This window comes from Channa argus, chromosome 10, assembly GCF_033026475.1.
Source record: "Channa argus isolate prfri chromosome 10, Channa argus male v1.0, whole genome shotgun sequence".
Taxonomy (NCBI): domain Eukaryota; kingdom Metazoa; phylum Chordata; class Actinopteri; order Anabantiformes; family Channidae; genus Channa; species Channa argus.
The window spans coordinates 27,045,392-27,064,486 of NC_090206.1; the positions used below are offsets into that span (position 1 = coordinate 27,045,392).

Genomic DNA, 19,095 nt, shown 5'->3' on the forward strand with positions numbered 1-19,095 from the left:
GTAATAAAGTGTGTCTCATTGTCTGACAGATTATTATGGTCTGTAGTGCCTCAGGACGCCTGTGTGTTTACAGTAAATTAACGCATGTAGCGAAACTTTATTTACAGTAAATCACCTTTTGTGAGTGTTTTACATGAAACACGTGACACTCTCTGTATTTTATGTTGTGATATTTAGCCTGATGTGTTTAATATATTTCATCTGTTGGTTTTCTGCGTGCGCTGCTGTGAATTACAGACTTTATTTGTTTTGTTTTAATCTTCTGATGAGACAGATCTTTTCCCTCTCATGTGGCCAGTAAAGTTATGTCCTGTTCTGGCTGCAGAGACATCACTGGGCTGACTGTAGTTTCTCTTGGATGAGTCTGACACTTTTACAGAAAACACACAAAACACACACAAAAAACCATCTGTCCTGATCAGATTTACACCGTGATGTAGGAAAGAAAAGCATTGGTCTGTGTTTTTGATGATGTTCCACTTTTTTCTGGTTGTTGTGCATCTCATCCACTTGGTCTTTATGTATCTGCTGGGGATCGTTTTGTGTCTCTTGTACTTTACTTATCACCTAAGCTCTATCCGCCACCTCCTCTGCTGCTCTGTTGATCAACTTGGTGCTTCATCCAGTGAAACTACATTGCGAATGTATCAAATGTTATAGATACATTAGTTTATGGATGCAGTTGGTTGTTACTCTGAATCACATATTTTCATGCAGGAATGAAGTCTGAACACAGCTGAAATCTTCCTGTGTCCATGTGCAACTGCTTTCACACACACACACACACACACACACACACACACACACACACACACACACACACACACACACACACAATAAAGATCCTGCAGGTATTTTTCTTGGAAAAAGCAGCAGATTGTGGAGAGAATTCCAGGATCTGACTTGTACTGACTGGTTGTGTCTTCATTTAACGGAGCATCACTGTGGGAGTCTCCCTCTCTCTGTGTGTCTGTGTCTCTCGGCCGTCTGGATGCCATTAGCTGTGAATGATTTCATCAGTAATCCACTTACAGCAGGCTGCAAATATGAAGAGATGGATGCAGACTGTGCAGGATATGATCAGGCTGCTCTGCGGACGAGGTGTCGCTTTCTGCAGCTCGGGGAAAATGTTTTAAATGTGATATAAATTCAGATCAGCTGTGACAGTTTGACATGTGGTTAAAGCTGAGCTGAGGTCAGGTTTGGTGGAAGACATTACAATAGACCGTATTTGTCTTTATGTTATTCTGTGTTGAGCTTTGTGCTGTGTACTCTGACTCAACATTGGGATTCACATCTGCATGGGTTAAATTAGGTAAAGTTTGTATGTGAACATTACCTGATTTACCAAAACATTAGATTAGTTTATAATAAGTTGCTTTTTTGGATGCTGTTCCTCAGTGTGTGGATTTTGCTGTTTAGGCATAAAATGCTGCAGAATCCAGAAACCAATCAGAGCAGTATAAACACTCGTCCTTTTGGGCTTCATGTTAAACCCGTAGACAAAGTGAATAAACGTGGATGAAGAAAGTTCCTGAGGCAAACATGTTGCCAAACAGCTTAAAGTGTTCGTGACTGTCACCTCAAATGTAAAGAGCTGCAGAGAGCGAAGTGAATAATACAGAAGAAAAGGAAAATCACATAATGAAACATATTTGCTTTATTTCTAAAAAAAAAAGAAACAATCCCTTATTTTCCTCTTTTGTTCAGCCTTCTTTTGTTACTGTGCATATGATAATATTAAAAAAGCTTCACATGGGGACTTGGGTGAGAGGAAGAGTCATGTCCTAAGCTTGGACAGAGAAAAAGGATTCAAAGAGACTTAAAAATCATTAAATATGGCCAAACCGTGTCAGCACATTCCACATTCCAAATAAGTGGAATGTTGGTGATAACGATCATAATAGAGAAGCATTATACACACTGTGGACAGTCTGCAGGCAGATACAATAACTTCAGGTTTTGAAATTTTTTAATTCAGTGACTTTTTAAAGAAGTTTGTTGGAGCCTTGTTCCGATAGTTTAAAGTGTGAATAATACGTTTTTCCATTTTGAAGTAAATTTACAACATAATTTACATCAGGGTATAAAAACTTTCTGAAGCACATGTACACACATATATATCAACATGAGAATGTGTTGGGATGATTGAAACACTAAAGGAAACCATTCAGTTTAGGTACCAGATAAATGACAAATCAGGAATTAGAAAATAACATATCGGGCCAATGGAACGTGCTAATTTAGCAGGATGAGCCTTTCTCGTCCTCTTTTCTCTCACGTTCTGTCTCAGATACTCCAGCCTCTGTTGGCCCAGTCTGGTCCAAGGTCAGTCCAGATGGTGCAGCTGGCTTCACCTTGCTGCTGACCGCTGGTCCCAGTGCAACAGAGTGGGGCTGCCGCCAAACAGATGGAGAATAGCAGTGAGCTTTAAACCCTGAAATCTGCAGAGGAGATTCAGCAAGGTCCACAGAAAACGTTTTCTTCGAGCTGTTTGTGCCAATTAGGTGGATTTTTTTTTTTCTTTACTCGTGTCTCTGGATGTGTGTGTGATTAATTCGGCCCCACCATCCAACGTGGTTTGGTGTTGACTTCAAAGCAGAGTAAATTACATTTAGTTTGTAATGCTTGCATCATTATTCCTCCTCTTTATCAGCAACCAATCAGTACTGTGTGTGTGCTTCTTTTCTTTCTTTATTAGGATCCCCATTAGCTCCAGCTTATCATCTGCTATTCTTCCTGCAGTTTTCCACACATACATATCATATACCTACAGTAACCACATAAACATTTCAGACTAAACCAACCAGGATCAACCATTAAGTTCAAACTGAAGAGAAATGCAATTCTCTCTTTCCAAAGGGAGAAGGCCACAATTTTTCAAATGTGTTAAAACAGCAAAATGATTTTTTTAGCCTGTTTCTATAAAAAAAATAAACTGGCAGGCTAAAGATCTGAGTGGGGCAAGTGCAAATGCAGCACTTCTCCCTTAACACCACCCTTAACCAAGGCCCTTAATTCCAGCTGCTCAGTGGTCACAGGTCAGCTTCAAGTGAATGTAACTGTGTGACTGTAGTCAGGGGATTCCTTACAAAACCTGAATACATCAAGTAAGTAAGTATGTATTTATATTACTGGAAAGATTTCAATAATGTGGCCAGGCCAATCCTGCCATTATGAAGATTGTTATTATCAAGATTAACAGGAAAAGTTCAGTTTAAGTAAAAAAAATTTCATATTTAGGAAAAACAGAAGTAAAATTAGTTAATATGTAGAGTACTGATTTTTTTTTTTTCGGTTAGTTACATTTTTATTTTAATAAGGGCAGAGCCTATTGTAATTTAACATGACAAATGAAAATGTGTGAATAATCAAAATTATGCTGCCAATTAAATACTGTTGATTATTATTATTATATTTTAACAGAATAAATGTGAATAATACAAAATGTTATTGAGTTACACGTGTGCACACAAATGCCAATTGTTTGTTGATACATTTTTAAATTTGGCAGCAATCTGATTTAAAACGTGAACATTCCAAAACATTATAATAATACAAATTGAATTCCATTTTAATCAATCAATCAAATCTGTAAACCATATCTAAATGTAAATAAAATAACATACGTTTTAGTTTTTCTAAACAGGACACAATTGAATTAATAAATTACATTTATTTATTTATTTTTGATCAATATTATGTTTCAAACCTAATTTAGGCTAGTCATGTGATTTAAAATGTTTAAATTCAGTTTTAATATTCAAAATATAAATAAAACTATGTAAAAAATGTAACCCTAACATTTTTACATTTTTTTCAAACATTGCACATAGTAAATACAAAAAGCTTTTTGTCAATAACATTGTAATTTTGTTTTATTAGTGCAATTTCAAACAAAGGAAAATATGGAAAATATATTATTATATAAAACATTCAAAATAAAAAAAATATATATAAAGTTAAATTTGTTTCTCAAACCTGCTCAAGCAAATGAAATTTTTAGCAAAAAATAAATTTTATGTTGGCCATCATTGACTTCCATATGTGTTATCTTTAAAGAGAGAGCTCTTAAAGCTGATGGATAATTCAGAAAAGATTCACCGGGATACAAACAACAACAATAATAAGAATTTATATTATTTTGTCCCATACATGTAAACAGTGGTTTGTTCCTTTAACAACAGCAGTGAGCAGCCAAAATATGTTTTTTTCTCATGTTTGTAAGCTCAGGCTTGGTAATTATTGAATGTGTGAAGTTTCTGTTCAGGTGACACGCAGCAACATTTTATTTTCCTTCAGTCTGAGCCGCAGAAGCAGCAGCAGGAAAGGTTAAAGTGGCACGAGGAGATATTGAAATGAAATGGTTGGAAGGCAAGCCCTAGGCGTTTATTCAAATGACTGACTTTTTTCTTTAATTTTGGTTCAATAAAGCTGGAAGTCGAGCCATCAGCAGTCAGACACTTAATTAAATAGCTCAGCAGCCGAACCGACTGCATGGAATAGTAATGGACGTAAAGAGAAACATTTGTCAGACTGATGAGTGAGAGATAAACGTGAGCCCATAAATAAACCAGCAGAGATCAGACAGAGGCTTTAAACAGCACATCAGGAGCCTGCTGACTGATGGACAGCTGCATGGTTACACAGGAGAGGTGGTGGGAGTAGTAGTAGTAGTACTAGTAGTAGCACTGGGAGCCTGGTTAGTGATTGCTGTAGTTCTTGTAGTGGCAGTAAACGGCAGCAAGGGTAGTAGTAGTAGCAGCAGCAGTAACTTACTATTAGTCGTGACAGTAGAAGGGCAGTAATTGTAGCCAGTAACAGTACAGTAGTTTTGGTTAAAGTAGTAGTGTTACTTTTTCTAGTATAGTAAGACAGGTGTGTTGTAGTTGTTGTAAAACTGGCTGTACCATGTTTAACACCACATTTATCTCGCTTCACAACGTCAATTACTACTGACGTTGTGATAGAAGTTGTGATAGTAGCGTGTGTGTGATGATAGTAATGATAGTAGTAGTGGTTGTTAAAGTGACACATAGTTTTGGTAATAGTGCAGATACCAGGAGCTGAAGTAGCAACAGCACTAATCTTAGTAGCTCTGTCCGTAGAACAGTAGTTCTTTAGAGTATTTTGTGTCGGTGCTTGTGGTCGATGCATAAGAAAACACATTCCAGTAAGACGTTAATTAAATGGTTGGGGTCTATGTGTGGTTTGAAGGTGCAGCAATAATTAAATCATGTTACACATATTAAGAATTTACTGCTCAGGCAGAGTGTGTTAATAAATCATAAAACTGCAGAGGAACATGTTTTTCAGAAACCATTACTGTCACTTAAAGTTTGCCCCGACCTTTAGGTGGAGGTGGCAGCAGCTTATTCAGGCCAGAGAATGGTTCATTTGTCATTAGACAGGAAAACTAACTAACTGTTCCTGGTTTTTATTTGATGCATTTGTGTCGTTAATAAACTCGGAATCTGCCAAATGTAGCTTCTAGCTTAGCTAGTTTTCCTTAATGAGCCAACATCAACTGTCAGTTTTGAACTGCAGCGTCAGACGGGTTCACCTGATTAATGTTGTTCATTTGTCTTTATAGTGCTGCTTTTTCTTCCTCTCTTTCTTCTCCAAAATCTTTCTCCAAAAAACGTTTTTTACATTTTTATTCGTGTGAAACTCGTAAATAAACGTTTTGTTCAGATTGCAGTTGCATCTCAAATGTTAATAGAGTGATGTATCTTCACATTGTGTATTGTACGAGAACGATAATGAACAACACATGATGGGTGGTACTGTTGGTTCTGGGGTGGCCCAAATATGTTTGCCAAAGGCTGGATGAAATATGGAGAATGGAAAATAGTGTTTTACAAGAATATTGAAAAAGGTGGAAAATCAAGTCAGACAGAAACAGATGGTGCTAAATGCAAAAAATTCAAATTGATCTATGAAACCTACAGAAAAAATAATTAATTAATGTGCGAGTGCAACTCAATTTTATCAAAAAAGTGATTCATGTGTAAAAACAAACTTCAAAAGTGTCAGCTAACATCTGATTTACCCTTAAACAAACCACCAGTTACTAAATGATCTGTTGCATGCAGGATTTCCTTTGTCCAACGTTGCACCTTTTAGAGAGATGTTCCCAAAGATGTTGACCACATAACAGAAAGCGATGGTAGTGGACACCGACAAACATGGACATACTGTGCTTGTGTTCAATGTTTACAGTAAACATAGACGTTTCGTCTGAGTATTACCATTTTATTTTTATCATTCAATCGAGTGTCTGAATTCTAAGCACAAAAGATAAATACTCCTACGCAGAATAAACTCAAGTAAGCTGCACTTTTTCTGTCCTTATTCTAATGACACTGCTCATCTCTGAGTAAATTGTCCAAACTGGAGGAGGTAGTCTGGGTTTCAGGTCAAGGAGGAGTCCAAAGGCCATGAACTTCGGTTTTCTGTCTGGAAGTGGTTTTCACCAAAGAGCAGCCTCACTGTTTGCACACGTTTACGATTACATTGCTTCTACTCTTTGAGTATTTTGACATCGTTTAATATGTTATCTGTATTATTTGGAAGCCTGACCTTTATTTTGTAAGATAACATGAGCAGTCCTGCTCTAACCCATCTCAGAGCTGGAGTCAGTGTGTGGGATCTGCTGCAGAAAGGCCTCGGAGCCACAAACTGTCCAGGCACAATGAAATTCATGTCAAACCTCACATCTCTGAAATGTCAAACTTTTCAGGAAGGAAATCTGTCAAATTTTTGGTTTTTACCTCGAGGCAGTGTGGAGTTTATCTACTGGGTTTTAAGGGGATTTCATCAGTTGAAGTTGAAGGATCTTCAGCGTCCAGAGAGGATAAAGCAATCCTTCAGTTCAGCACAAAACTATGGCTAGATGGCTGCTGCTTCAAGGATTTCACACGAAGAGGGTGATATCAGGGTTTTTGCAGAATTCTGGAAAGTACCTGGAATTATGATTTAAAACCTAAAAAAACAAAAACAAAGGATAAATTGATGACATGAAGTCAAACAGCATGTGTAGAATTTAGATTCAGTGTGGACTTGAACTACATTAAACTCTTAAGGATCTGATTTCCTGGAATTGAGTACTTGATTTCTGACCCAAAACAAACCAATCACGTCGATGCTCCAGTTTTAATCCCACAGAGCTTTATGTGAAGACCTTTTTATGAAACCTCAGCAAATATTCAGCCAAACATTCCTTTAAATAATTTTTTACACACAACACAAAAGAAATAAAGAAAATAAAAATAAAAATGAGCACATTAAAAACTTTATTTCTTCCTTCTTTGTTGAAGTTTAGCAAAGTGAAGCATTTTAACAGCAATTTTTCAGTCAGCTTTTACAGTTTCGTAGTGACAATACAACAATGAAGCGGGTATTAGAGCTAATAGAGCAGCTAACTGAAGTAATGATGTAATGCTAACAGAGCTAACAAACTGTGTTGGTGGACTAGCTAATGCTGCTGTTAAGGTTACATACCTAAAATGTGCTAACTTGTCCCAAAGCATATTTTGCAAACAAATGCTAATTGGACTTTATTGACAAAGGTGAAATTGTAATTTTGCTTAAACGTTGTATCTAATCTCTAAGCTATTACCAACGCTATGAATGCTAATGTGACATTGCTAATAAATGCTACGTCGCTATGCAGACTACAAACAGTGTTGTTGCAACATGGCAATCTGTAAATAATACCTCATATAATAAAACTCCACTTTGCTGCAGTCAGTCTTACACAGCTTTACATTGTGATAATTTCTGCTGAATAGGATTCTAACAAAATTAAATCAAATTAACATATTTTGCCCCCGGAAATCCCTGGAAGACCCTTGAAGGTTGCCTGGAGTTTGCTGGACTCCAGTTTTGGGGGGGGGACCAATTATATTTGCATATTTAATAGAACAAATTGCTGGTAGTGTGTATGAATTAGGCTGTACAGTATTTTTAATGTAGTGGTGCAGGTTCCTCTTTGTGCTTCTTCTGAGTTATCTGTCTTTTTCCAGGCAGTAATTTAAACCCTTTACTCTGTTTTTAGTTTTTACTAGTTGTTTTCTAGACTCTTTTCAGGCTGTTTCTAGTGAGTTTTACAGGCTGTATTTGATTGGTCTGTTACAGCAGGACTGTTTCTTATTTCGACTGCTTCCAAGCTCTTTCCAGAATATCAGTCTTTCCCAGCAGTATTTGTAAGCTGTTTACTATTATTTCCAGGTTGTTTTTCCAGGCTACTTCCAGGCCTTGTCTCATATGTCTCATTGTTGTGGTTGTCTTTTAAGGTTTATCAGTTGGCAGCTGCTCACTCGATTCTCACTTTGGTTGACAATATGCTGCCAAGCTGTCCACATATACTTCCCTGCATACACTACATCTCCCATAATCCCCTGGGGGTTGGGCTACAGTCAGGGAGGAGTGTGATGAGCCCTTCTGAGTGTTTACTGGTGCAAAGGGGTGAACAAAACACTAGAAAAAGGTAATTTTTGAGCTTGTATGTGTGTTTTTATTTATTAATTGATTTCTTTTTCACTGCACACTGGTCTCATACTGGATATGACGTCTTTATGAGGTGACTTTTTATTTCAAAATATTTAACAGGAAGCAGCCCTTTAGACGCTTTTTCCAGACTGTTATTAATAGCTAATTTTCATCAAGTTGCCTTTTTACCTTCAGGCAGATAAGGTCATGTTAACCAAGTGATAAAACACTTGCAGTGGACATCAGTGGGCCACATCGTATGAAAATTAATACAGTTTCCAGAGGATTGTGCAGTGGCTTATTTTCGGTTCCTCCATTGTGAGAATTTATCTTTTTACCACATTTTGTTGGTGTCTAAGGTTTTAGACCTTGATTTAAAACAAACAAGCAGTTGAGAAGGCAAATATGTATTTTTGATCTGACATACAAACTGTAATTTGAAATAAAATGGTCCTAAGTTTATATTATTTTTTAATTCAGTCTTAAAACAAATACAACAGTTGCTCAGTGAACACCAGGTTTTGTGAGCTTCTTCATATTGAACCAAAGATGTTTCCCATGTGAGCAACAAGGGAAAAAAATCTGGAGTCGTGGCTCTGTTCAAATATATTAAAATAACGTTAAGTGGCAGCTTTTTAGCCTAAAACTCCTTTTAATTGTTATTTTCTTTCCACAACAGCTCAGCAGGGAAACACAAAAAGAAAACTTTATCCTAAAAAAAATTAACTCAGACTGAAACTTTAGTTTCACATTTGAGTTAATTTGTTGCTGTGGACTTTGTCCAAATCGCCTTCTAATGAAAGGTTTATAGGACAGGATCTGAAAGAAAACATGTTGCCAGTTGGTTTCACCAAGTGAAGCCTTAGAAAGCTGTTTTAAGAGATTTCTGAAGAATGGTGCTGAAGTCCCATCTGGCTTTCATCTGGATGCTTGAAATAACAAGTGGAAATGGAGCCAGTGATAATGTGCCATTAATTTGTCAAGCTATTAAAGTTGTTCTGTTTGAATGCTTCTGTTGACAGAGAAAATTATTCACACTTTAGAAAATGGGTAAACCAAATTTCTATAAAACAATCAAATTAATTTTCTCAATTCCACTCTGGGACCTGTGCACAGTATGTTCCTACAGGCTGTGTATTAATGCTTGTCGCATTATTGGGGTCAGTTTTAATCAGTATCACTATATTTCATCTCCCCATTTCTCTTGTTGTTGACTTTTACTGAGCAAATGAATAGAGGATGATACTTTAGATTTAGAAATTTTGGGACTGTGTAGCTACAGAGTAGCAGCATATTTTTGTGTATCCTGGCTCTTAAACATGGGTGTTGTGGGTTTCCATGTCTGTGATTGGCTGTACAGTATGTTCACTGTGTGTGTGTGTTATAGGGACGTGCACTTGGATGTTTTTCTCAGAGATTTGACTCTTTCCACCACATTTTTAAGTCATGATGTCACACCGGCTGCAGCGTTGCATCACACAGATGACTTTTCTATCATGGACACAAATATGTTGATTGTCATAGCAACGCTGCCAAAATACAGCTGAGGGGTAATAAGAGTTCATTGTTTAGAGAGTGTGTTTTGGTGTTACTCACATTGTGGGCACTTAATTTCCATGTGGGGACAAAACAAACCCCCCCTTATGTAAATCATTAAAGGTTAACTTGGGTAATTTTAAAACAAATTAAAGTTATTTTCGACAATCAAAACACTAAAACCAACAATGGATTGTTTCTGCTCACATTTAGTGTGTTTCAGTCTCCAACCAGGATTAGTTTGTTCGTCTGTGCTATGGACCTGTGGCACTGGCCATTATAACACACTAGTCTGACAGAAGTAAGGAAGAGTAAAATGTGCCTGCACGTGATCTCTGAGAGCATCCTCATTCCTCAAATCCTCAAATTCCAAATTCAAACAGTTATAATTCCTGAACTACACTAAATATATAAATAATTAGGATAATGGCAGAAAGAGAGAAGTTTGTTGTGAATGTGTCAGAAGCACTGTAACTGACTCAATTCTCAACTAAGTCCCTCCAAAAATATGTCTCTGCAAAAGTAAGTGCTTCTAGAGTTATATTTTGTATGTAAATGATATTGATAAGGATAATTTGGCACTTTGGTGTTGAAAATGGTGACATAGATAAATAGACACAAAGGTTATGTCAAACTGTCAAACAAAAAATGATGTTTTCTAAAGTCTAAAAATATTCAGACTTTACTGTTGGAATTTCTGTAATTACCGTGGCAATAAAACACTGTTGTAATACAGTATATGAATACTTCCGCTTTTATTGTTCCTTCACAACATATGAGATGCTTTGTAAAATCCCCCTTTCTTTCTCTCTCTCTCCCTTGGCTGTATCTCTCTCTCTCTCTCTCTCTCTCAGGCAATATGAAATAATTATGGGATGTTGTGTTCAAGTCTTTGCTCCAGGAACTCAGCAGGAGTTTTTTTTTTCTTCATGTATACACATTTGTGTACACACACACACTCACTCACTCACTCACTCACTCACACACACACACACACACACACACACACACACACAGAGTTGTCTGACCTGCAGCGATCAGGAAACAGTAGAACACAAACAGGAAGAATCTACAACACTTTCATGTTAAAACATTTCTGCTCTTTTCCTGTCGGCTTCAACACCACCACACAAATTCTTCCTTTTTTATGCCGTTGAATCCCAGAGGTGTGGAGTAACAGGTACATGATGAAAATACGCTGCTCTCTGTATCCAGATTCAGCCACCTAGGTTTTCTACATTTATAGAATGCAATACTTTAATTTCAGTAGTTTTTAGGCATTTTCACTTTTTGCTTTTCTTTTTTTTCCTTTGTGTTCAAGCTGTGTCCTACAAGGTTAAAACAACTTGTTGCTGCTCTGATGATTTCAAAGTTTCCGTAATGTTGCCGTCCAGATTGTCCATACAGTATGATACACCGCTCTGCTCTAGTGTGGTGCGGCTGGTGGTAGAGGGTCCTTTACCTCGTTTCAATGTCTAAGTTTGTGCAGATTGTAAAGCTCCATGAGGAAAACTTGTGATACTGGAATATGAAAATACGATAAGAAAATAATTAGTTGTATCTGTTTAGTGTCTTTCTTGTCATTTTGGGTGATTTTTAATTAGTCAGCAGCTGCTTTGTGTCTGTCCTGGTCCTTTTAGCTTTCTTTTTCTTTCCCTACTCTTTTTTTGACATTGCACGTCTTTTGGTTGTTTTGTGTCTTTGTAGTCATTTTGACTTATTTTGTGTCTTTTTTTGGCTCGTGTCGGTCCTTTCGGGTGACGTATCATTGTATATCCCCTTGTGTGTTGAATGTCTTGTTTGTCATTTTATGTGTTTTTGTGGCTTATTTGACATTTTGTGCTTTGTTGTGATGATTTATCTTTTTTTGTGTAGGTATGTTCAGTCACTTGGCAGCCTTTCTGCATGTCTTCCTGGTCATTTTGTGTCTCATTGTCCTTCTGTGTGTCTCATTGTATCTATTTGGACCTCTCTGGGATCAGTAAACGTCTGCTGGTGATCATTTTGACTTGTTTCGTGTTTCTGATTAGACATTTTGTGCTTTATTGTGGGCATTTTGCAGCCTTTTGAAGCTTTTTGTGTCTTTTGTAATAGCTTTGAGTCGCTTTGTGTCTCTTTGTTACATCTTTCTTGGTTTGTAGCTATTTGTGTCTCTTTTTGTGCCAAATTGTTGTCCTTTTGCCTGTCTTTCGGACCACTATGCATCTTCTTGTGTACATTTTGGGTCACTTTAAAGACAGTTTTGTCTTTGTTGCTTTGTGTATCTAATATTTTTGAGTAAATTCATTTCTGTATCTCATTGTTTTGCAGCCCATTGTAGGCAGTTTTAATCCCCTTTTTCTTTCTTTGGGGCCTTTGTTTATCTCCTTTGTGCTTTTTTAATGAGCTACATGACTTTCAAACAAGGCTATGTGTCCAGGGTCCCCAGACCTCTGTGGCCCCTGGACCTGTGCCTAGTAGGCAACAAACAGACTACAGACCCAAATTACACACAGTCCCACCCCCTCTGTGGCTGAAAGGTGAGGTGCACGTTCCAGCAACAAAAAGTAAGACTTAATATATTCTTCATAATAATAAAATAGTTTTTCCTGCAGACAAACTCCTTTTACGCGTTTTTGGATTTTGTCATCAGCGTTCGATCCCGCGATGGAGTCATCTCCACTTTTTTTTTCTTGCGATGGATTTTGTGTCACATTATTTTTAATGCTGAAAAAATTCCATCCGCTCCCAGATGAGGAAGAGGAGATTGCAAGCATCTCTTTTTTTCTTTCTTTTTAGGATCGATTCAGATTGATTAGTTTTAGATATTTAATGGGAGACCCCCTCATCGTTTGCTCTCATCACTGTTGCTTTATTTGCAAAGACAAAAACGAGGTGGCTCGGCAATCCACAGTCAGCCCAGAATACATAATTGTAGCACTCAATATTTCAGATGGAACAAATGAATTGCGCGAGGCTCTTTTAGCAGAATAAACTGCTTTTGCATGTCAAGACAAAGTCTGGGGAATAAGGGACCAAAGACCTAATGTGTTGTGACAATAGACAGTAGAGAGGCTGTGTTTGCGTGTGCGTGTGTGTGTGTGTGTGTGTGTGTGTGAGTGAGTGTGAGAGAGAGAGAGAGAGAGAGGCAAAGAGAGAGACAGAGGCAGATCTGTTCCAGGGACTGTTTTAGTGCCTCATCAAATATTTAGCTTGATTGTACATGGTCCTGTAATTGCCATCTTGGCTTGTGAATTATTGATGGCCTGTAGCAGAGCCAAGGAGTGCCCTCATCCACACACACACACACACACACACAGCTCTCTCATGTGCTGTAATAGGGCCAGACAAAAGCAAACACACACTGGTGCTGAGGCCAGTGGATCATCATGTAATGGGAATGAGCATGAAGCTGCTCTTGTTTCATATCCTAATTAGCTTCAGTGGAGCATCATCTGAATTCCTCCGTAATTATTGCAGCAGCAGCAGAGTCAATATTAGGCTTTACTCGACCTTCTAATGAGGCGACGCCTTCTTCTTCTCCTTCATCTTCTGATGTTGTCTGCAGCACAAACTGTCTGCGAGCTTGTTTTCTTGTCCCCCCAGCCACAGATCCTCCACAGTTTGTTCGTTAGCTGCAGACAAACGAGATGTGACGGTGAGGTGGTTAGCTGGGTAACCAGGACGGATTGCTGGGAGCTCGGCGTGGCCTCGGCTCGCCACGCTTGCTTTGCGCTTTATTTCAGTTTTGTCACCCATGCGAGGAGCTGCTGGTGGCAGCGGCGGAGGCATGCTGGCCTGGACTCGCCGGGTGGTCAGGTGGTAAACACGCAGCGGCAGGCGGCGTGGTGGCTTCTCGAAGAGAGAATCAAACTGTGATGGCGAGCAGCGGCTGCAGGGTCGGCAGCTTTTAAAAATACTCCTGCTGAAATATTGATTTTTTTTCTTTCTTGCCTAACGTAATAAGTGAGAGACTCCAGGGAGAGTGTTTGTGTGTGTCTTCTCTCAGCCTGCAGAGTGTGTGTGTGTGTGAACTGTACAGTACGTGTGTGTTTTCATCAGGGCCTTGTAACCTGAGCCCAACGTTATTGCTTCCCATAGTGCACTGGGTGTGGTTGGGGTGACATCATTCATAGTGGCCGGTGAAATTGCTGACCCACACGCACACACACGCACACACACACCTTCCTCCACTCCCGATGTGAGCTAAATTAGCTTTAAAGCTGTTTCACTGGAACAATTACACCAACCACGTGGTTCCCTCTCTCTCCACACAGACTCCTCTGCTGTCGATGTAAAAAGTAATTTGGCAAGTAACTGAGTACATTTAGTCTACTTACTGATACTTGTGCTCCTCTACATTATTTGATAACTTTAACAACTTTTTAGAATAAGATCATTAAAGCAGATTTAGACTTCTATTGTGAAATTCCCAGCAGTGCATAGAGTTCTTGACATTACATTGAATAAATTCACATGTGATCATCAGATCAGTGTATAATGTTGTAATAATCATCTCCATTTTTACCAGCTGCAACATTAAAGTGATGAACATATTAACACGTCGATAAATGTAATCCAATAATACCAAATTCACACATTGTGTTTGAGGAGTACTTTTGCTTCTAGTGATGTAAGTTCTGAATGCAGTTCTTCAGAGTATTTCTACACTATGGTAATGGTACTGTAGTAAATGATCTGAGTACTTCCTTTGTATATGTCATTATAGCTTGAATCGATGTTGCTTTAACATGAAAAAGATTTGTTTTAATGAGAAAATGAATCTCATGGCCAGCAGTAAACTGCTGCTGCAGTTAGACATCCTGTATTGTTAATATAAGATATTGTTGTTTTCTTTTGTGTTTTTCTCTCAGTTTGTAAATTATAACAATGTCTACACTAATTGAACTGGACAAAAATATAATTTTCATATGTTAAAGCATTTTAAAAGTGCAATAATTATATAGTAGTTATATAGTTATTTTTCTAATCTATTTGAAAGCCCTTAAACAGCTGGGGTCATTCATTGAAAACATATATTAAGTAACCAAAGCTGTCACATAAATGTACCCGATTCCGTTTCAAAGTATTTTATTTTGAAATCTAGTGGTGTAAAAGTAAGAAAATTCAATGACTTTATTATGTTCCGGTACCTCAGTTGTCAGTTTGAACTCTCTTTGTTATTTTTGCTGCATGTTAACATACATCACATCACGTTGTCTTTTTGGTCATTTGTGATCAAACAAACATGAAAAAGGTTCCTGCAGGATTCCAGTGAACTTCATTCAGCCATGTTTTACTTTTAGGGAAAAACTCTGAAAACTTAAGAGGCTTTGTTGATTTGTGATAACACAGACCACACTGTGTACCAGCAAATACAGAATCATAGAAAAACAATAGTACGTGGTTATGTACTGTATATATACGCTCAGTATATAATAGTATTAATAAAAATGTAAGGTGATATTATATAGCCGTAATAAATTAATACCGCTACTGAAAAAATACAGTAGTCTAATAAAATACAATTTAAAAAAATATATAATTGAACATTTATAATGCTCTTGACTGCAATCGGGGGGCTATTGGGGTTTGGGGGGGTGGGGGGGTGTAGTTAAGCTCCACTCTCTGTCCCAGTGTAATGGATTGTTAGGTGGTGTAATGAGAGGACAGCGTACACCAGCAGACTCCTCATTATCTGCACCTCCTTTTTCAAGAGCTGGAGGAGGCAGAGCTAATGACGGAGCCCCAGCTTCATTATTGATCATGTTTTAATACCAATTCAGTCAAGAGGCAGAAGATTCTTCAGTGGTTCCTCACCTCTTCCTCCTCCCTCTGGTGGTTCTGATAGAACTGTTTGTCCATGAGCAGCTCAGATTGTTCTGATGCTGTCAGCCTGCTTGTTTTAAGTTGATCTTCAGACTAAGATCCGGTCACAAAAGGGAGCTAAACAGGGAGAAAAAACTGAATGAGCTGACAGGACACAGGAGCAGGGGCCTGAGGGCTCAAAGGGCCCCTGGTTCACAGCATCTGTATGAAGTGAGAGAGTCTGCACTTACATAGAGCTTTTCTACATCGCTTCTCATTCACCTATTCACACTCACTTCAGTGAGACACAATTTTCCATTTATTTTAGTAACATTACTAATGTCACTAGTGTCAGTGGGGACATAAAAGCTTTACTGTAAATAGTTGTGTTTTATTGTAAATAAAAGATTTGTAAATGAGCAGTTGTTGCTCATTGGTTGGTTCTCTTAGCACAGCTCTGCTGGTGGACGGTCTTACGTCTTTTGTGATTATGTGTATCTTCTGTTAGCAGAGCTCAGTGTAAGATGAAACTTTCAACTTTTTTGAATTGGGGTTGTATTTACAACTTGTAAGGTTCAGTACAAATGCACAGACATGTATAAACTTAGTGCAAGACACAAAAGAAGTAAAGCAAGACCCAAACACTACAAAGACCTATAATAAGAATGGAAATGATTTATAGAGATGCAAAAGACACAAAATAACAAGAGATTTCCCATGATTTAGAATGTCAAGAGACCTAAAAGAGATGCAGAAAAACCACAAGAAGGGATAAACAACTAAATGCAAATCCAAGTGAATAAATATCAGTGGGAAATACAAAATGACCACACAATGCAAGAACAACAAGCCAAAGAGGCTCAACAAGTGAATATAGGCACAAAATAACAGATGCAGAACAAACAGTGAGACGCAAACAACTTAATGTAGATACAAAATGACTAAAAGGAGATTTGTGTTTTTGTGTGTGTCTCAGTAGTTCTGTGTATGTTTTTATGTATTTCTGTGTATTTGCTGTGTGTGTGTGTGTGAGATCAACCTGGGGAAGGTATTATGTCTACAAATATCCTCACAAAGCTAGAAAGACAAGCATTGTGTGTACATGAGCGTGTATATTATATATTTGTGGTTATATTACTGTGTATTCTTATGTGTGTGAGAACTGATTTCTGCATATGGAGTGAGCAGCCCATTGTTTGTGTGTACATTTGTGTGTATATTGTGTGTGTGTCCGTGTGTGAGCCTCTGGTCTTGTCTCCAGCTGCGTTTTAATTCAATCCGTATCGATCCATATCAGCTCTCTGAAGGACTCGGTATCATCTGAATGGAGCTCCACATTATTCTGTTCACTGCCATAAAGGGCATTAGAGCCTCCAGAGCAGCAGATCAGCTTTCAGTCGATACACACTCCACACACACATGGACACACACCACCCGTCCCTATACCTCCACCTCCCTGTTCAGCTCGGCTCTGTAAAGGGTCAGTTCACCCAAATATTAACAAACCAGCTGGATCAGGTCAGCTCTTCATCTTACAATCATGTGAGAATAAAGTTGGAATATTTCTGGAATAAAATCGGAATAGTGTGAAATTAAAGTGGGAATATATTGTTAGGATAAAGTCGTGTATGGAGAAAGTGTTTTGTACTTTGAGAATAAATTTGGAATAATAGAGTTAGAATCAGTCAATTAGCAGACAGGGAGCACACATCATGGGCTTTAGTCTTTAGGCTTTAGTGGACACTTTGCCATATGGCTGGGAAGAACAGGGGTTTCGAACCATTGACCCTGCACTTTGTGGATTAGGTGGATTAAGTCACCCCATATTGTGACATACATCTGAATAATGTACCGAGTATTGTGAGACAATTGTGAGAATAAAGTAGAACTTTAAATATAAATGTGGATTATTGTGAATTTTTAAAAGTCAGAATAATGTGATACTACAGTCAGAATATTCCAAGATTCTAATTAACATCACATTTAAGGCTAGTTAGCCACATTACATGAAAACCACTTGTTAATAGATCCTTTAACTCTGATGCAAGGTGAAAATCTGTGCCATTTCATGCTTAATGGTACATTTATTTCTACAGTTTTAAAAAGGGAAACAGTGGAGACAGTTAATTAAAATCCCTTTTAACTATTATAGTCTATTCATCAATTAATTGGGTGAAATTAAGTGCTACCTGTAATGATCGTTTGTTCATGTTGACTAAGGTAAACTTTAAAGAATTCAGTTTCATAATGAAAGTGGAGAAACCGTGTCCGACTAAGAGTAGAAGCACAAAGTGAAAACCTGGCTGAGGTCTTGCTGTGTGTTTTTAAAGATATTGTTACTGTCTTATTAAGGTGGAAATCAATGGCGACCTCACAGAGCCCCCATTTATATCCACCAACCCCCTCCTCCTGCAGTCCCAGCATGCTTTGCAGAAGCAGCAGAGTAAGGAGGATGGGTGTGGGTGTCGAGGTTATCCCCTGGTTAATGTGACATGTCTGTCTGCGACCTTGCCGCTTGTTAACTGCCCGGATTATTATTGTGATAATGTGGCAATTAAAAAGGAACAGGGGGTTGGTGGTGGGAGGGTGGGGGGGGGGGGGGATTATGGTCCGAGAGATGGATGTGCACAGATTACAAGTCAGTGGGAAATGCATTAGGATGGCTATCCATTCTGCCCCCCCTCCCTCTGAAGCTGCTGGTTATTACCGCTCGTCCTCATTGATATCCATCCCCAATCAATACTCCTCTGCTGCCGTAAAAAACGGCGTAAATCAACATGGTGAGCGGAAGATCGGACACGCAGGGGGAAAAATCAAAAGGTAGCTCCTAATGAGACGCCATCAGTCTGCAGGAAGTGTCGACCGTCTTTATCAAGACGCTGCCGTAGAATGGTAATTTCATCTGCTAAGAGACAATATGTGGCCTGACATCAGGAAACACTTGAGTGTGTGTGTGTGTGTGTGTGTGTGAGCTGTGTCCTTTAACAAGAGTTACAGCTGTTTTCAGATTATCTCCAAATTCAGCACTGATGATAAATCGTTTTCTTTGAACCAGAATTTAGTTCTTATAAACTTTTACTAAAAGCTGGCAGCTTGTTGGCGTGAAGTTGAATTATGAGCAATCGGGTCCCTTGGCCCACACCCCTCTAAATACAGTAGGAGCCCCCTACTGAGGGAGGGCATTTGTTCTGTGGTTTGGTAATTTTGCCTCACTTTAGGATCATTTTCAACTTATCTCTATCATTTAGAAACCAAAAATATGAACAGCCTCAGCCTGAC

At 38.3% G+C, this 19,095-nt stretch overlaps 1 protein-coding gene across 3 annotated transcripts in view; it reads left to right on the forward strand.

Moving 5' to 3' along the window:
- Positions 1 to 19,095, forward strand: part of LOC137134285 (transcription factor COE3-like) — a 137,771-nt gene that overhangs the window by 63,654 nt on the left and 55,022 nt on the right. The gene's annotated exons all lie outside the window — the stretch shown is intronic.